Below are 20,553 nucleotides of genomic sequence, written 5' to 3'. Positions count from 1 at the left end.
ATTGTAGCCACAATGCTATGAGTTCTAGAAATACTTTGCTCATTTTCCAATCAATGTCAATGGTCAATTTCATGTCAAATGGAAAACCAATTTTCTATCCCAAAAAATAAGCTAGAATTGTAGCCACAATGATATGAGTTATAGAAATACTTTGCTCATTTTCCAATTAAAAGACAGAAAAACAAAAAGTCTTTTACTTCGGTTGTCAAATGTAATTTTCATGCCAAATGGAAAACCAATTTTCTAACCCAAAAAATAAGCTAGAATTGTAGCCACAATGATATGAGATTGAAAGACGGAAAAAAAAAAAAGTCTTCTAATTCGGCTGTCAAGTCATTTTCATGCCAAATGGAAAACTAATTTTCTAACCCAAAAACTAAGCTATAATTGTAGCCACAAGGATATGAGTTATGGATTTAGACATTAAATTTTATTCGGATTTATTATTTTAAGTTTTTGTTTAATATTAATAATAATAATTCTAATAATGATAATAATATTGATTTAATTAAAATTAAAAATTAATTAATTAAAAAATAAAAAATAAAAAAAGACAAACAAAAAAATCTAAATGGAAAAAGAAACAAAGAGGTAGGGGCTGGTGCCAGTGAGTGCCATGCATGGCACCACTGGCCACCCACTCCTCTGCCCTAGCCATCATGCCACCCCTGTCCAGTCCCTTCACTAGAGCACTGTAGCTCTATCAGCATTGCCTATTTCTCAAACACCTAGTCCCTTTAAACATTAAGGGCTCTCGAACAGACATAGAGGCACCAAGTACCCACACCTAGAAAACCCAATTCCACTCAGAAACGCACCTCTTGCTTAGAGTATACCTCAAAAACCCATACCCAGAACACAAATAAAAACAAAAAAACCAAAAAAAAAAAAAATAGCCCCGCTATAGGTAAGGAACCATCAGTGCTGGGCAAGCCCTGCAAAATAAACAAAAAAAAAAAGTCAATTTTTTTTAAAAAAAAAAGAAAGCTTAGAAACCACAAAAGAACGGTGGTGGCTTATTTGGCTGATCAATGATAGTGGAAAGCGAGAAGAAAGTGAGGAGAACAACATACTACAAATTCAAAAAAAACTAACAACAAAGAAAAAAGTTTTGGCGATTTGAAAGTTTAGGCTTTGGGTTCAGATCTAGTGATTTCGAGGCCATTTTGTGTGAAACATGGTTCAGATTTGTGAAGAGAAAGTGAAAAATAAGCTTTAGGATGATTTTCAAGATTTTTTTACGCTGGTGATTGGCGGCCAACAATGAAGCACGACTGTCGATGCGACTACCAACGACCAATTTCTAGCAACTGGCCAACCATCTGTTTCTTTTTGGTTGAAAGAATTTGGCCCTTTTTTTTTTAAGAAAATAAAAGAATTAATGAAGTAAAAAAAATTGGGTTTTATATAAGGTTAAGAAAGCCTAAAACAACGCCATTTAAACCAAGAAGGATCCGCGAGTGGATCTAGATCATACTCAGGATCCACACAACCTGACCTATTGACCCGTTAATTCAACAGCTTCTGATCGGTGCAGTTGAATCGGTCTAAATCATTTATCAAAGGTCGAACCGCCCAAACCGACATTGATCGGACCGTTGACCAGTCCAGTTCAGGTTTTTTTTTTAATTTTTTTTGTATATTATTTTTGTTATTTTAAATTTTATTATATATATTTATGCTTATTAAAATGTGCAAATTTGCTAGAATAGATTTTTGTTGTTGTTTCATAATAATAAATAAATACATAAATAAAAGAGAATAATAATAAAAATGCTAAAAATGTTTAAAAAATTAAAAAAAATGATTGATAATAGTAATAATTTTTTTTCTTCTTTCCCTGCCTAGATGTTGAAGGGCATCAAAATATTCTTTTAAAAATAATTTCGCCTAGATGTTGAAGAATTATAAAAAAATTATATAAAAAATATAAAAAAAAGGGTTAATAATAATAATAAATTTTTATAAAAAAGAAATATAAGAAAATTTTCAATTAATTTTTGAAAATTATAAAAACCGAACTTGCTTCGAAAATTTGCCTAGATGTTAAAGATTTTTAGAGATGTTTGCGTTTTCTTTAAACCCAAAAATTCAAACCCTAAATTTCAAAACCCTAAAAACAAAACCTTAAACCCTCTAAACCTTAAAATCTAATCCATAAAAACATCCAAACCCTAAAATCAAATCCCCAAATCTCAAACCTAAAATCAAAAACCTTAACTCCAAAATCTGAAACTTGAATTCCTAACCCTGAAATCCAAAATCCCAAATCTTAAAATCCAAAACCTTAAAATCCAAAATTCTAAAAATCTCAAATTTGGTATGCATTCCCAAATCATTACCAAAAAAATCATTCAAACTTTAAAACCTTGACCCATACCCAGGTTAAAAATTATTTCAAAACTCTAAAGATGCACGTGAAAATCTCACATGAAATGATTCATTCCCGAATGCCACCTAGACGATGGGGTATTTAGAAAACTTTATTTCATTAGGGTTTTTCATACGAGTCCTTAAATAGCATTAATAGTGGGATCAATAAATAAAGAGGTGTAATAATAAAATGGGATCTTAAATATAAATAGTTGCACTTAAGCTCTGCCTAGATGTTGAAGAGTTAATGTGGTCTCATTATATTTAAGAATCCAATTTTAAATTTGCATTTCATTATCATACACAACACCTATTGGCTTACATGCATTTATTTGTTATTGTTTACACTTGTTTGCATTCCTCTGTCTTTAATTTCTATTTGTTCCTAATAATACCATCATTTACTTTTTCGTACAAAATATTTTTTTTAATTTACTTACTTTTAAAAGTGTGCAATTTTAAAATAAAACAAAAATAATATTATCAAGAAAATAATTTTTGGTACTCTGCTTAGATATTGGAGAGTCATCAACAATTATCTTCTACAAAGGATGTTATTTTCATTTCCAAAGGATGTCATGGTATATATTAGTCAAAAGTATTATCTTTAAAGTTTTGCATAGATGTTGAAGAATTTTAAAATAATTCTTTAACTTAGAGATTTCTTCGATACTCCTAAATAAAGAATTTTGATAAAATTAATTTAATAAAATAAAAAGGAATTTATATTATTGAATATCAAATCAAAACCATTTCATCCAATGTTGAAAATAGCGCATGATTAAATGGTACCAATTTATTGGCGTTGTAAGGGTGCTAATTCTTCCTCACACATAACCAACTCGCAAACCCAACCTGGTTTTCATAGATCCAAATTTATCTTTTTGATAAACTTTAAACCTGCTTTTATAGTTTTATTAAAAAGATAAACTTTTGGGTGACCAATCACACCTTAAAAAAGATTGGTGGTGACTCCCTTTTTATTTTTCTCAATTTTAAAATTCTTTACATCTAATGATCCCAAAACCGTTACGACAACTTGGTGACTCCATTGGGGAACTTTGAGTGTCAGGCCAAAACTTTAATTATGTGTTATTAACAATGATTGGATTTAATTGGTTTTATTTTATATTTAATTTAATTTTCTTTATTTTAATTTTTCATAAAAAAAATGTACAAGTTAATAAATAAAATAAATTGCATGTTGGTTATTACTTTATTTTGATTTTGTGCTTATGATTTATTTATGTTATTTTGATTAATACATCACTTTGCACATATTTTGCATATTCATTCGCATGCATGAGCTCTAGACTCGAGCTTTATTCTTTTTAGGAGGAAGTAAAATAGCTATGCTCTCGTAAGGTGATAATCTCCGCATTTACTAGCAAAATACTTTCACTCAGATTGAACCCTTCCATTAGTAGCCCGTAATGGGTGAGGATCGGAGAACCTTACTAGTTTATAATAGACAACGATGTGAGGAATAATCTGAAAACCTTTAGACATATAAATCTTAACCCAACATATCATGAGCCATAAGAAGCTTGCCTAGGATAAAGCTTTGTCGACCTTTTTATAGAAATAACCCAAATATGTATTAAATTTTGAAAAATGGATAATAAAAGAAAGCATTTTCTTTTAAAAAAATAAATTTTCTCTTAACGTGTAGCTCGTTCATTTAGTAATTGTCCAAAATTTACATTTTCATAAAATATTTTAGAATAAAATAATTTTTTTAGCATTATCCAACAAGCAAAAAAGAAGCAAAAAAACAAAAAAAAAGTTTTCAAAACAAATTTAAGATTTTTCTTAAATTTTTTGTTTGTTGGCTAAATAAAAATTAATTTTCAAGTCCTAGTTATTTTGTTTTTCCTTCTTAAAAAAAAAATTTTTTTTTTTTTGCATTTTGTTTCATTTTTTGCATTTCATACATCCTAATAAATAATACATGTAGTCCATTTTGTGCGTATCATAATAGGATAATGTGAGCATTCCATCCCATCTGTATCAATGGATAGTACATACATCTTATATTATGCACATGTTGATAAATGATACATGCATTCCATAAGCATCTTAATAGGTAGTGCATACACTTAATTTCATTACATATTTGAATGTAGTATCAGTTTCACTAAGTTGGCATAACACAAGCATTGCATAAAAATATAATGTACACTTGATAGGTTCATGCATTCCATATAAGTATGTTGCATTAGTCGTAGGTATACATCTCATCATTCATGTAAGTATGCCATTGCATTTCATGTATATGGATTCATAAATAGTAGGGTTTCATGGAACATACATTGCATTCCATACCCCATCATCCCTAGCATAACATTACACTTCTTGCATACACATTCATGGTTGATGAAAATTTTCATTTGGTTCCTTGTACATATAAAAATTCATTGTCTTAAGCATATATGCATTTCATGACATTCATTAGGCATCATTGTCACATTCATGAACATGCTATGTGTGCCATATAAGTTAGAAATTATTTTTGTGGCATTCATTCAATAAGGGTAGTAATCTAGAATTTTTTGCCTAAGTCCTGGAATAAAATGTCTGTCTTGATGGAAATTAGAGTGGCAAAAATGATAGACCAATTGGAAGCAAGGATTAGTGCTTTGGAGTCGAATTAAGAGAATTTTTTGCTCGAGCTTTGAAAGATGAAATAATAGATTGCTCAATTGATAGAAATAGTTAAAGTAGTAGTATGGTTGAGTTTATTCTCATCAAGGATCATTGTCACTTTCGTCAAGTCAAGATCAATTGGTTCCTGTTAGTTCCAATACCTTTCCAGAGTATACTAAGGCATTGAGTGTTTTGAACAATAACCAAGGTTGGGTGAACTCAAGAGAGGAATGGGTGAACTATCCAAGCAAATGATTACGTTCAAAAGTTTGATTTCAAAAAAAAATTAACTGGCTTCAAACAATCATCACCAATTATCCCAAGTCTAAACCCGTAACTAAATCCTTCCTATAACTACTTCTAACCTCTTTTCCAAGCACCTAGGATTAGGCCTCCAAATTTCATGCAACCTCTAAGAATTTCACACTTGAATCCATGCCCACCATCTCATATTTCACAATTACTTGTTCAACATGCTATCCCATCGCTACTTTCTCAACCCAATCTTTAACTCAGAGTTTCTCAATCCATATCAAGACCAAATATACTACCATATTTTCAGCAAAGCAAACCAATCATAGGATAAAAAAACTCTGGTAACACCAAAGAAAAAACCTTTATTGATCCAATACCTATGTCATACATTAAGTTATATCCATTACTCTTAGAAAACTATCTCATTGCTCCTTACTAAACCTCACGAACCACTTTTTCCCAAATGGTACAACCCTAATGCCCAATGTGAATACCATTTTGGCATCACAAGCCATTCTTTTGAATACTACATGGCTCTAAAACATAAGATGTAGAGACTGATGAAAGTCGAATATCTAAGTTTTGATGCTAAAAAGAAGCCAATTATTCATAAAAACCCTTCATTGATCCATGTTGAGGTAACAGGCAATGTTATAGACAACAATAAGGTTGGCCAGAATGATGAATAAAAAGTCATAGTCCACTTTTTTTGGATTTCTTAGGCAAGGCAATGAAGAGTAAAAGCTAGTATAGTATGTCCTATGATTGTTCTTGATGTATGAACTTAAAACTTTTGGGAATGAAGAAAAACTTTTGAATTTTCTATGAATAGACGTCTCTGTTTATGTTTCACCTTTATTGGTGCATTTAAAAGGGCTCGTGAGAAAGAGTGATGGTTATAAATATGTTTTCACCAAACTTTTGAAGAGAAAGGAATGTCTTTAGATGACTCTGTCAAAATATAGGATGAAACTCAAGTTTTTCCTCCTTAATAATAATAAAATTTGACTTGCACATCATGTATCATCTATTTGAATTCATTATTTTTCATACTAGCTAAGGTCAAAAAATGATGATGATAAGCTTTTGTTAAACCTTCAAAGTCAAAAGATTTTTTGTAATAAAATTTATGTCATGCATTTTTTACTTTTGATAATTAATAAAAGGTTCAATGATAGCTATCCTAGAAACGAGATCAGTTAAGTCTATGCACTTATAGCACTCTAGTCGGTACCAGAATCATGAAAAATAAATATGCAAGTCGGATGGATAGAGTAGAAAAAGCTCAAGGAGAAATCAAGGAAACAATTATGGGAATGCAATAGAACATAGATAGACAGTTGGCAAAATTAAAACAGATATTAGTCGAGTTGACAAAAGGAAAAGAAGTTGTTGAAACATACAAGGCAAGAAAGGAAATAGTTATTGAGACACTATTGTATCCATAGGGTTCACATATGTTCAAGACCCCTATATGCCATAAGCACCTCTAACAACTCATCAACCTTATACTAGCCATTTTTCCAATTGCTATCAATTCAGACAAATAACAATCTCGATCCTATTCGTTATGACTCCATTATTATGCCTAATATGGATAATCCTAAAAAATTAAAGAAATTGAAAATGGTGCCAGATCCACCAAAAGATATGATGATGAAGGATAAATATAACTTGTTAAAAGAGGGACTAAAAGCAATTGAAGGCCATGATATGGATGGGAGTATTGATGCTAACAAGCTTACTTTAGTGTCTGATCTTGTTATTTCGGTAAAGTTTAAAGCATTAGATTTTGAGAAGTACGATGAGATAAAATGCCCTTTAACATATATCACCATGTACTATCAGAAGATGACACACCATACTCATGATGATAAGTTGTTAATCCATTACTTTCAAGATAGTCTCATTGGGTCTACAACAAGATAGTATACTTAGTTAGACTGAAATAAGATTTACTCTTGGAATGATTTAGCTAGGGCCTTCCTAGCACAATATAAGCACGTTAAAGATATGGTGCCAGATAGGTTATCCTTGTAGAACATGAAAAAAAAGTCAACTGAAACTTTCAAAAAATATGCACACAAATGGAGAGACATAGCAACCCAAATGCAACCACCCTTGTCAAAAAAAAAATCACTGTTCTATTTGTCAATTCCTTGAACACTCTCTATTATGAAAGAATGATTAGAAATGTCTCTAAAAACTTTTCTAACATGGTGATTTCTAGTGAGATTATAGAAAATACAATTAAGAATGGCAGAATTAAATTAAAAGGTGCAATAGATGTCGAAAAGGGAAGTATATCAAAAAATAATGAAAAGAAAGTGCAAGTAATGACAATGGAGAGGCATCTACCCAATAGCTTTATCCCGTACAATCCTTATCCTAATCATCAATCTCATCACCCTATCACTAGCAATATCTCTCAAAACCCATGTATTTGCCAACCAAGTCAACATTTGGGCTTTTCAGCAAATTCTCATCCTCCAATGACCATTCATGATATTGTCCCTACACTTAAACCTATCACTTGACCAACAAAGAACTGAAAGAGACTAAAAATTGATGGAGAGAAACTGTCAATCTCTATTTCTTACCTTTTACCTTTACTATTAGAAGGTCGATATCTCATTCATGTGCCTCTAAAAATAACACCAAATCCAATAGTAAGGAGTTATGATCCTAATGGCAAATGTGATTATCATGTTGGGGTAATCAACCACTCAACTGAAAAATACAAACAGCTAAAAGAAAAGGTTGAAAATCTTATCAAGATTGATATTTTAACTTCAGAAGTGATAGAACAGTGAAAGTTAACTCTGTCTAATTGCCAAATGTGAGGAGTTGAGATGAAAAAAAAAGGTCTTGAATTTTGAAAAATCAAGATAGGATGATTGTTTTTAAAATCTTTTCACTGTTTGTGTATAACATATACATGGTGTCCTTAAGAGTTATCTAACTTATTTTGAAAGAATTGAATATTTTGAATCCTTTTTATGAAATTTCTCTTTATGTATTTGTTTGAATAAAAGTCCCTTATAAGTAACTTTCAAGATTAAAAAAAAATAAATAAATAAGTTTTATTATGTAATAAAGATGGAAGGATTCTTTAAGAGAAATGGTAATATTATTGGAAAAAGGCTCATCAAATACCTTCACACCTTTTCAAATACTTTTATGCCCCTAATCACTCAAATGATTAGACTCATCAACCATAACTCTTTCAGGGAATGTGAATTTGAATTCATACTTTAAAGGGTCAATAATCTTTTCTTGGGCAAAGAACAAAAGAAGTTAATTTTGAAAGTTCATTTTGAATTTCAAAAATTAGATACTCTTTCAAATTTTTAATTGGTAATTCAATATATGTCAAAATTTTGCTATGACCACAAACACAAAAATGCCTGAACTTTTTCTCTTAAGTAACCATGTTTCATGCCTTAAAGCATATTGATAAAAAAAAAAAAAAAGAAAGAATCCCTTTTTACTCAAGACCATTTGTTACATACCATTATACACTTTTGCTCCTTATTACCAAAAAAATGCCAAAAAAAATTTTAGAGCCCAAAGATCCTTTTTGAACTATGCAATCAATCCTATACAACTTGATCGTCATTATAACCTTGAGTAAAAAAAAAACAAGATAGGGCATAAAAAATAAAAACAAAAAAAGTAAAATATATATATATATACAAAAGACATCTTCAATGATTTGCTTTTATAATCAAGTAATCATATTTAAAATGATGAATGGCCATCTTTTTCTATCCTTCTCACACATAAAAATTATCCATTTGCTACCCATTTGAGCTTATTAAATTTTTTGTTCCAAAATGAATACCAGCTAAGGATCATTTTCTACATCAAGGGCAAAATAAAGATACCTTTAATGGACCAATTTCAATGAAAGTGTTGAAAGCATCTAAAATGCCATTCGGAGATAAGAGTCTGAGGTAAAAAAAATTAATAAGGTTTTAATTGAAGTCCTAAAAATTCAAGAGAGTGAATAGCTAAAGATAAAGTTAGGCATTTCCAAGGAAAAGCAAAGAAACTTTATATATAAGAATTTAAAGCTTCAATTAGAATTAAAAACAAATTAAAAAATAAAAAATATAAAAAATAGGGAGAAAATATGTACCTTGAAAATGAGAATTCAGGGCAAAAAAAATGAATAAAGTTACTAAAATTAAAGCCAGTTGTTTCAAAAAAAAAAAGAAAAGCAAAGAAATAAAGCCAGAGAATACTCCTCAGGATCCTTGGCCTAATTACACTAAATAACATTTTTTGAGCTTGTTTATCCATTTTTTTCAAAACCCATAACCTCAGCCTACTTACATACGTTGAAAGTTCATTTTGGTCAAATGTGGACACTTTGATTGAAGAGCAATATCCTTGCAAATTTGTATATACTTATTGATATTTGACAAGATTTCACCAAGTTCTTCATTGATAGAAGATATAACTCTAGGGTGAAAACCTCAAAAGAGTAGTTTAGAGCTAAAGTCATTTTTTAGGCCCTAAAATGAATTTTAGAGTTTCAATGTTCTATCTAGAATAAATGATCTCAATACAAAACCTTTTGAAAGATCAATACCCATTAAAGACCTTACATTTAAAAAAAAAAAAAAACCAGCCTTGTCCTCTTCCCAAATCTTGTTTGAAAGGTAATGGTTAGTTTGGACACACATTAAAGTATCACATTTTCAATAAAAAAAGTTTAGAAAATTATCTCTTTTGTGAGCCTAAGAGAAATGCTTGCAACCCTTGTCAAGTTTTCCATGAGATATGCCCATCAGTGAAAAAAATTGAATTGTCAATTACCCCACCCATTAGCTTTTCAAATAGTAGTCATCAATTTTTAGGAGATTCGAAAGTCTTAAGTTTTAAATTTTTTATTAATTGTAAAGATACTTTATGTGGGGTAATTTTTTTATCACTTTTGAAAATTTTAGAGATTATTTGAGCATTTTGTACATAAGACTGAGATCATTTGTTTTTGAAAATGAAACACTGAAAATTTAAACAAAACATCTTTTGGAAAAAAAATAATAAAAAGAGTCATTGCATTTGCATCACTTGCTTCATAAGAAAGATATTTGACTTGCAAATAAAAATATATATTTGTAGTTGCATCACTTGCCTGTGCATCATGATATTTACATGTTTATCATGAGAAAGACATTTGCATTCACATCTGCATCACCAAAAAAAAAAATTTGTAGTTGCAACACTTGCCTGTGCATCATTAAAAGGACATTTACATTTGCATCGCTTGCATCGATATCACAAGAAAGACATTCACATTCGCATCACTTAAATTTGCACTTGTATAAGACATTTGCATTCGCATCATAAAAAAATTTGCATTTGCATCGTGGCAATTGCATCTTAAGAAAAGGTATTTGTAAGGGCATTTACATGAAAGGAACATGGTAATTTGCAATGTAAAAAAGTCAAATTTATTTGCATAAGCATTCACATTGTTACCTTTGTATTGACATTTGCATTCACATTGACATTTCCATTAGCATAATTTGATGAGAATAGACATTCGTATCATTATTGCATTTATTAACTTTGTAAGTATTAAAAACCAAAAAAAAAATGAAAAAGAAAAATAGAAAAAAAAAGCAAGCTTTTAAAGTTTTAAAGCCTCTGTTTAAGAGGAACCATTTTCAATCAAGATTTCAAAGCCTTTATTTAAGAGAAAGCAATTTCAATAAAGATCTTAAAACCTTTGTTTAGAATGAACCTTCTTCAAGCAAGACCTTTAAAGTCTTAAACATCTCTGATCAGGCAAAAGCCATGTTTAAAAAGATTTTTAAATTTTTAAAGTTTTATTACCTCTAATCAATAGGACATTCAAAGATTTTGAAATTTTTAAGACCTCCAGACATAATTTCTAAGATCTTCGAGCATAATCTTTAAGACTTCCGGGCATAATTTCTAAGACCTTCAAGCATAATCTCTAAGACTTCTAAACATAATTCATAAGACCTCCAAGTATAATTTTTAAGACCTTCAGGTATAATTTCGATTCGCGATGTTGTCTCGATCAATTCTTTATTTTTTGACTTGTGGTGTTATTTCGATCGATTATGTAAGACCTATTGGCATAATTTTGATTCACAATATTGTCTCAATTGATTCTTTATTTTTTGACTTGTGGTGTCGTCCTGGTCATTTCTATAACCTCTGACTCACAGTTTAATCTCAGCCTTTTTTGTTTTCTTGACTTGCGGTTTAATCCCAGTCACTTTTATTTTTTGGACTTGTAGTTCAATTCAGGTTGTTGTTAATCTCTGACTCGTGGTTTAATCTCAGTCACTTTTATTTTTTTGACTTGCGGTTCAATCCTAGTCGTCGTTAATCTCTGACTCATGGTTTAATCCCAGTCACTATTATAATTTTTGACTCACGGTTTAATCTCAATCATTTTTATAATCTCTAACTTATGATTTAATCTCAGTCATTTCTATAATCTCTTACTTATGGTTTAATCCCAGTCACTTTTATTTTTCTAACTTGTGGTTCAATCCCAATCATCGTTATTCTTTGACTCGTAGTTTAATCCTGATCATTTATATTTTCTTAATTTACAATTTAATCCCAGTCACTTTTATTTTTTTGACTTGCGGTTCAATCCCAGTCTTTGTTAATCTCTGACTCGTGATTTAATCTAGGTCATTTCTATTTTCTTGACTCGCGATTTAATCCTAGTTGCCTTTTTTTTTTTACTTATGGTTCAATCCCAGTCATCGTTATTTTATGACTCACATTTTAACCCCAATCATTTTATCTTTATCATTATTTTTTTACTTTGCGATATCATTCCACTTAATTCATAGTGCAATCCTAAATTTAAAATAAATAAATAAAAAACAAACAAAAAACACAATCTTTTAGAAAACTCATCGAGTTAGCTTTGGACAAAATCGTTGTCTTTACCCTATTCTTGATTCTCAGTAATGTGTAAAAAGGAGCAGCCATAGACATCGAATTATGTCCAGGCTACCATTTTCAATTCTTGTTTAATAATAATAATAATAATATTGATTTAATTAAAATTAAAAATTAATTAATTAAAAAAAGAGGCAAACAGAAAAATCCAAATGGAAGAAGAAACAAAGAGGTAGGGGCTGGTGCTAGTAGGTACCGTGCACACCACCACTGGCCACCTATGCCCCTACCCTAGCCATCATGCCACCCATTGTTCAGTCCCCTCACTAAAACACTGTAGCTTTATCATCACTCATTGTTTCCCAAACGCCTAGTACCTTTAAATGCTAAGGGCTCTCGGATAGACATAGAGGCACCAAACACCCATACCTAGAAAACCCAATTCCTTTCCACTCAAAAACCCACCTCACACTCACAGTATACCCCAAAAACCCATACCCATAACACAAATAAATAAAAAATCTCAGCCATAGCCGAAGAACCATTAGCACTGGATAAGCCTTGCAAAATAAACAAAAAATAAAAGTCAGTTTCTTTTTTTTTTTAAATGAAGCTCAGAAACCACAAAAGAACGACGGTGGCTTATTTGGGTGATCGGTGATGGTGGAAAAGGGGAGGAAGGTGAGGAGAACAACATACTACAAAATCAAAAAGATCTAACAGCAGAGGAGGAAGTTTTGGCAATTTGAAAGTTTTAGCTTTGGGTTTACATCTGGTGATTTCGAGGCCATTTTATGTGAAACAGGGTTCAGATTCGTGAAAAGGAGGTGAAAAGAAAGCATCAGTGATTTTCAAGATTTTTTTATGCTAATGACTGACGACCGACGATGAAGCACGATGGCCAATGCAACCACCGATGACTAGTTTCTGGCAACTAGCCGGCCATCTATTTCTTTTTGGTTGAAAGAATATGGCCTTTTTTGTTTTAAAAAATAGAAGAAAGAATAAAGTAAAAAAAAATTAGGTTTTATATAGGGCTAAGAAAGCCCAAAACGATGTCGTTTAGACCAAGAAAGATCTGCGTGTGGACCTAGATCAGACCTAGGATCCGCGTCACCCAACCCGTTAATCTGTTAATTCAATAGCTTCTAACAGGTTCAGTTGAACCATTCCAAACCGTTTATCAAAGGCCAAACCGTTCAGATCGACGTTGACCAGACCGTTGACCGATCCAGTTCAGTTATTTTTTTTGAATTTTTTTAAAATTTTTTTATATATTATTTTTGTTATTTTAAATTTTATTATTTATATTTATGCATATTAAAATGTGTAAATTTGCTAGAATAGATTTTTGTTATTGTCTCATAATAATAAATAAATACATAAATAAAAAAGAATAATAATAAAAATGCTAAAAAAGTTTTAAAAAATAAAAAAATGATTGATAATAGCAATAAATTTTTTTTCTTCTTTCCTTGCCATGATGTTGGAGGGAATCAAAACATTCTTTTAAAAATAATCCCTCCTAGATGTTGAAAAATTATAAAAAAATATATAAAGAAATATAAAAAAAGGTTAATAATAATAATAATAATAAATTTTTATAAAAAGGAAATATATGAAAATTTTCAATTAATTTTTGAAAATTATAAAAATCGAACTTGCTTCAAAAATCTGCCTAGATGTGAGAGATTTTTTAGAGATGTTTATATTTTCTTTAAACCCTAAATTTTAAAACCCAAAAATTGAAACCCTAAAAACGGAACCTTAAAACATCCAAACCCTAAAATCAAATCCCTAAAACATCCAAACCCTAAAATCAAAATCCCAAACCTCAAACCCTTAAATCAAAAACCTAAACCCCAAAATCTAAAACTTGAAATCTTAACCCTGAAATCCAAAATCCCAAATCCTAAATTCCAAAATTCTAAAAATCTCAAATTTGGTATGCATTCCCAAATCATTACCAAAAAACTATTCAAACTTTAAAACCTTGACCCATAACCAGGTTAAAAATTATTCTAAAACTTTAAAGATGCACGTGAAAATCTCACATGAAATTATTTATTCCCGAATGTCGCCTAGACGATAGAGTATTTAAGAAACTTTATTTTTTTTTTATATGAGTCCTTAAATAGCATTAATAATGGGATCAATAAATAAATAGGTGTAATAATAAAATGGGATCTTAAATATAAATAGTTGCACCTAAGCCTGCCTAAATGTTGGAGAGTCAAGGTGGTTTCATTATATTTAAGAATCCAATTTCAAATTTGCATTTCATTATCATACACAGCACCTATTGACTTACATGTATTTATTTGTTATTATTTATACTTGTTTGCATTCCTCTGTCTTTAATTTCTATTTGTTACTTGATAATACCATCATTTACTTTTTCATACAAAATATATTTTTTTAATTTACTTACTTTTAAAAATGTGCAATTTTAAAATAAAAAAAAAATAATATTCCAAAGAAAATAATTTTTGGTACTTTGCCAATATGTTAGAGAGTTACTAACAATTATCTTCTGCAAAGGATGTTATTTTCATATTCAAGGGATGTTGTGATAAATATTAGTCAAAAGTATTATCTTTAAAGTTCTATCTAGATGTTGGAGAATTTCAAAATAATTCTTTAACTTAGAGATTTCCTCGATACTCCTAAATAGAGAATTTTGATAAAATTAATTTTTAAAAAAAATAAAAGGGAATTTATATTATTGAATATCAAATTGAAACCATTTCATCCAATACTAAAAACAGCACATGATTAAATGGTATCAATTTATGGGCGTTGTGGGAGTGTTAATCCTTTTCCACACGTAATCGACTTACGAACGCAACCTGATTTATAGATCAAAATTTATCTTTTTGATAAACTTTAAACTCGCTTTTATAATTTTAGTAAAAAGATAAATTTTTGGGTGACCAATCACACTCTAAAAAAGATTGGTAGTGACTCCTTTTTTATTTTTCTCGATTTTAAAATTTTTTACATCTGGTGATCCCAAAACTATTACAACAATGGACATCACTTTCCTGTATTATTCACAACTTGTAGATTTGAAAGATAGTTGTTGACTTTAAGACTTAATATTATCAAATTCTACCATCTACCCCAAAAAGGAAGTTTTAATTAGTTACACTACACTCTTGTAAATATAATATGTATTGATTATTAAAAATAATTTGATTCTTGGTTTTACAATTTTTAATATTTAAATTATGGTAACAAAAATTTAAGTTTAATTTTTTTATTACTAGATCACATGATTATTGGTAATTTTGCACTTAAATTTTTTCCCTTCAGACATGTTTAACACTTTACCTTATTTCTTTAAATAAAAGAAATTTTAGCATATTTGAAAAAAAATGTAGAATTATAGACACCTTAATCCTCACTTTCTTTCATTCTCATGCATTTAGTCTAATGAGAAAAACAAAAAAAATAAAAACATAATTGTAGGCATCGTCACTTTCAATTGGTTTTTCATATCAATTTAACAAAGATCATAAGAGTCTAATGACCAAAGATATAGAATTAACCATAAAATGGGAAAAGACCCAAGATGAAAGGCATTCTAATTTGTCAGTTGACATGGCCAAAATTGAAAACTTTGTAACTCTAAGGCTCCAATCACTTTTTTTTCTTCTTTTTCATATTATCACATTCTCAATAAAATCAAAATAAATACTTCATTGGAGATCAAATATTTAAATTTTTGCCGTCAAAGGTGTCGTAATGATTTTGGGACCACTAGACGAAAAGAAATTCAAAATCAAGGAAAACGAGAAGAATCACCATCAATCTTTTTTAGGGTATGATTGATCATCCAAAAGTTTATCTTTTTAATAAAACTATAAAAGCGGGTTTAAAGCTTATCAAAAAGATAAATTTTGGTCTACGAAAATCAGGTTGGGTCCGAGGTTGGTTACGCGTAGGGAAGGATTAGCACCCCCACAATGCCCATAAATTGGTACCATTTAATTAGTGCAATTTTTGGTGTTGGATAAAATAGTTTTGACTTGGAATTTAACACTAACTTCCTTCATTTAAAGAAAAAATTTGCTAAAATTCTTTATTTAGAAATATTGAGCAAATCTTTAAGTTAAAAAATTATTTCAAAATTCTCCAGCATCTAGGTAGAATTTAAAATAATCCTTTTCACTTAAGATTTAACACAATATTCCTTAAAATAAAAAATAACACTCATTGTAGAAGATAATTGTTGGTGACTCTCTAACATTTAGGTAGAGTACTAAGAACTATTTTCTTTGGAATGTTATTTTCATTTTAAAAATATATCCCTTTTTGTTTTGTGAAACATTTTATATGAGAAAGTAAATAATGGTATCATTAGGTAACAAATAAAGATCAAAAACAGAGAACTGTGAAATAAGTGTCAACAATAATATAATGATGCATACATATGCCAATGGATATTATGTACGATGAAATGTAATTTTAAGGTTGGGCTCTTAAGTATAATGAAATCACTCTGACTCTCCAACACCTAGGCAAAGCTTAAGTACGACTATTTATATTTAAAATCTCAATTTACTATTATATCTTTTTATTATAGTTTTAATCACATTGTTAAGACGAATTAATGACTCATGAGAAAAACTTAATAGATTAAGATTTCTTTAGATACCCCATCATCCAGGCAACATTCGAGAATAAATTACTCTACTTGAGATTTTCACACATATCCTTAAAGTTTTAAAAAGGTTTTGAGTATAGGTTTAGGTCGAGATTTTAAGATTTGATGACTTTCGAGCAATGATTCGGGATTTCATCCCAAATTTGGGGTTTTTAGAATTTTGGATTTTAAGGCTTTAGGTTTTTGGATTTTAGGGTTTTGGTTTCGAGTTTTAGATTTTGGGGTTTGGTTTTTGATTTTACGATTTATGGGATTTAAGGTTTAATTTTAGGGTTCGGAGGTTTAGGGTTCGGAGGTTTAGGGTTTTGATTTTAGGGTTCAAAGGATTTAGGGTTTCAATTTCGGGGTTTAAAGGTTTTAATGTTTAGTTTCAAGATTTGGAGGATTTAGGGTTTCAATTTTGGGGTTTGAGATTTTAGGGTTTCGATTTCAGGGTTTGATATTTTACAGTTTCAATTTTAAGATTTGAGGTTTTGAATTTCGATTTTACGGTTTAAGATTTGGGGATTCGATTTTAAGGTTTGAGGTTTTATGGTTTTGATTTAGGGTTAGAGGATTTAAAGTTTAGTTTTTAGAGTTTTAAAGGTTTTAAGTTTTTTTATTTTAAAAAAAACGAACATCTCTAAAAATTTTTAACATCTAGGCGGACTTTCGGAGCATTGTTCGATTTTTATGATTTTTGAAAATTTATTCTTCATATACTTTCTTTCTTTTTTTATGAAAATTTATTATTAATAAATTATTAATTTATTTTTATTATTATTATTATTATTACCTTTCAAAAAAAATTTTATATAATTCCCCAATATTTAGGTGAAATTATATTTTTTATTTCCTCCAACATCTAGGCAGGAAAAATAAAAAAATATATATTATTTTATTATTTTTTTTAGATTATTATTATTATTATTTTTAAACATTTTGAGTTTAGTCTTTTTTTTGTTATTATCCTAGTTGTTTTCATTTTATTATTATTAAAAATAATCAAATATTTATTTTAACAAATTTTAAAAAATTATCATGCATGAATATTAAAAATAAAACTCAAAATAACAAAAATAATAACACATAAAAAATTTCAAAAAAAAATACCTAAACCGAACTGATCAACACTGGTTTAGGCCACTCGACGATTTGACGGTTCTAACCAATCTAAACCGGTTCACTTGCGGTTCGATACTGGTTCAACTAGATCGGTCCTGGGCTGAGGTAGAATCGATAGCGGGTTGGGTTGCACGAATCTCAAGTCGGATCCGGGTCCACGCGCGGATCATTCCTGATTCAAAACGGTGTCGTTTTGAGCTTTGGCTTTGTATATAAAAGGCTCCCTTTTTTTTAACTCATTTCTCCCCTTTTTTAGAAAAAAAAAAAACTCTTTTTTTTCCTCTCAACCAAAAAAACAGAACATTGGCTGACTTCCAGAAGTTGGTCACAGCGGTCGTTTTGGCCGTCGTGCATTATTGTTGGCCGTCGGTCACCGGCACCAGAAAAGCTTCAAAAACATCCAAAGCTTCCTTTTTCAATCATTGTTCTAGATCTGACTTTATTTTCACCGAAAACAACCCCGATCGTCTTAAATCAAGGCTTCAAGTTTTCGACCTTTTTTTCCCACTTTAAAAAAAAAACGAAATTGATGTGATTTTTTTTTTTGCTTTTGTAGGTAGCTCGACGCTGGGTTTCTCCCTACGAGAAGGACTGTGTTTGTCTTTTTTTATTTTGTTTGTGTTGTTTTTTTTTCTTTTGTGGTTGGGTATGGGTTTTGTTTAGGGCTATTGAAAGAGGCGGTGTTAGAGGGTAAGTGTCAGAACCTTAGAGTTTCAAAGTATAGTTGATTTTGGGGTTTCTAGAGGTTTAAAAGTTCGGTTTCTAGAGGTTTGGGGTCTAAGTTTTTGTTTATTCAAGTATGTGTCCGAGAAAAGGGCCAAAAAGGAGGAAGTTGGGTGTTTTATAGTACTGGGGTGTTTACAGGGTGGTGAGTAGATGGTGGCTGTAAAGTTGTTGCAGGGGTAGGTTGTAGATGGGCTGGTCGGGCGATTGGTGAGACTGATCGGGTGGCTGATAAAGGGACTGGACAGGGGGCTGATGAGGTTAGGGATAGCTGAAGGTGGCTGCAGAGGTGGGCTGTAGGGTGAGTGGTCGAGGGCAACAGCGACGTCGTACACTAGTCAACCTACTTTCTGTTTTCTCTTTTTTTGGTTTTCTCTTCTTTTTCTTTTTTTTCTAATTAATTTTTAATCATTTTTAATTAATTAAATTTTAATTTTAATTAAACTATTATTATTATTATTATTATTATTATTATTAAACAAGAATAGAAGTTAGTAGACTCAGACAAAATCGATGTCTGCAAAAGGTTGGGCATTTAATTTCACCTTATTTTGATAGAAGACAAAGTTAAGTAAGTTAAGTGTTGCAGATAATACAATTCGTTTCTAACATCCTAATTCATAGAAACTTCAAAATTTTACATTATACTTCTTGTTTTCCAAATACAAAAAAAAAAAAAAAATCAAATTGGACTTCTCGATTTCCAATTGCAAAAACCCTCAGGATAAGAGATAGGATTAAAACTGTAGAAATAGTTCACTTCCTTTCCAATTAATGGATAGAAAAAGAAGAAAGAAATTCTGGCTGAAATAGAAAACTAATGAAGTTCTCTAGCCATAACAATAAGCTATAATTATAACCACATATGACTTATTGACAAAGAGTTGCTCAGAAAATTAGTGTTGGCTTTGACATATATGATCAAATTCTTACCTTCTAGCCATTTTAGGTTGCACTCTTGTCAATTCATTTGTTTTCAATTGGGCATTTCCTGGTAACAAATTAACCAAATACCAACAAAAGAAAGATACAAACGTTCTAATAAAGCGAAAGACTATTGAAAAATAAACTCAAAATTAACTCAATTAATTTATACAATCAATTTTAAAAAATGACATATTCAATAAGTTAAAATTCAAATATCAATATTGATAATTATTTTTCTTATTCTTAAACTGCAGCTTTTTTTATAAAAAAAAAAATTGAAAAATGACATCATGATATATTATATTATATTATTATTATATATATATATATTTGATTAACCGATCTTATCCGTGACAAAACCAAATTCCACCTTGTCTAATCTTTTTTCACAATAACGTGGAAAGATGTCTAGGGTACATATCACTAGTGATCTTTGTATAACATCCTTACACTAATTTCTTGTACTCTTTCCTCAAATAATGCATGCCATTTTCTTCCTCGAAATATAAAAGATAATATGATATATAGGTTAATACTGATAGTTTCGATAATTAAACTATGTCAAATGGAAAAAAAAAAAAACTAAATTTAAATATGAAAGGACTTGTTTTAAACTCTATGACTTTCCTTCCACTCATCATAAAATTTTAATTTTGCAATTGTCTACATAGACATTTGGAAATTTAAATATAAAAGGACTTATATTTCAAAATTAGTATAAATCGTGCGTGTAATAAAACTCATAAAACATTATTTTTAAAATTAGATGACAAATTCATGGAATTTTTAGGTCTTGATTATGTTAAAAACTTAACAAACATAATTAAATAACAAAGAAATAAAATTTTAGTTTACCTTCTTGTATTCATTCAAATACAAAGCTTAATGTGTTGAATTCTACTAGTTTTTTTTTTTTTTTTATCATAATGCTTTCTTTCATCCTCGGTTTTTAA

Source organism: Durio zibethinus, chromosome 4 (genome assembly GCF_047325235.1).
Source record: "Durio zibethinus cultivar Kanyao isolate XHJ-2024 chromosome 4, ASM4732523v1, whole genome shotgun sequence".
Taxonomy (NCBI): domain Eukaryota; kingdom Viridiplantae; phylum Streptophyta; class Magnoliopsida; order Malvales; family Malvaceae; genus Durio; species Durio zibethinus.
This window is presented reverse-complemented; position numbering follows the sequence as displayed.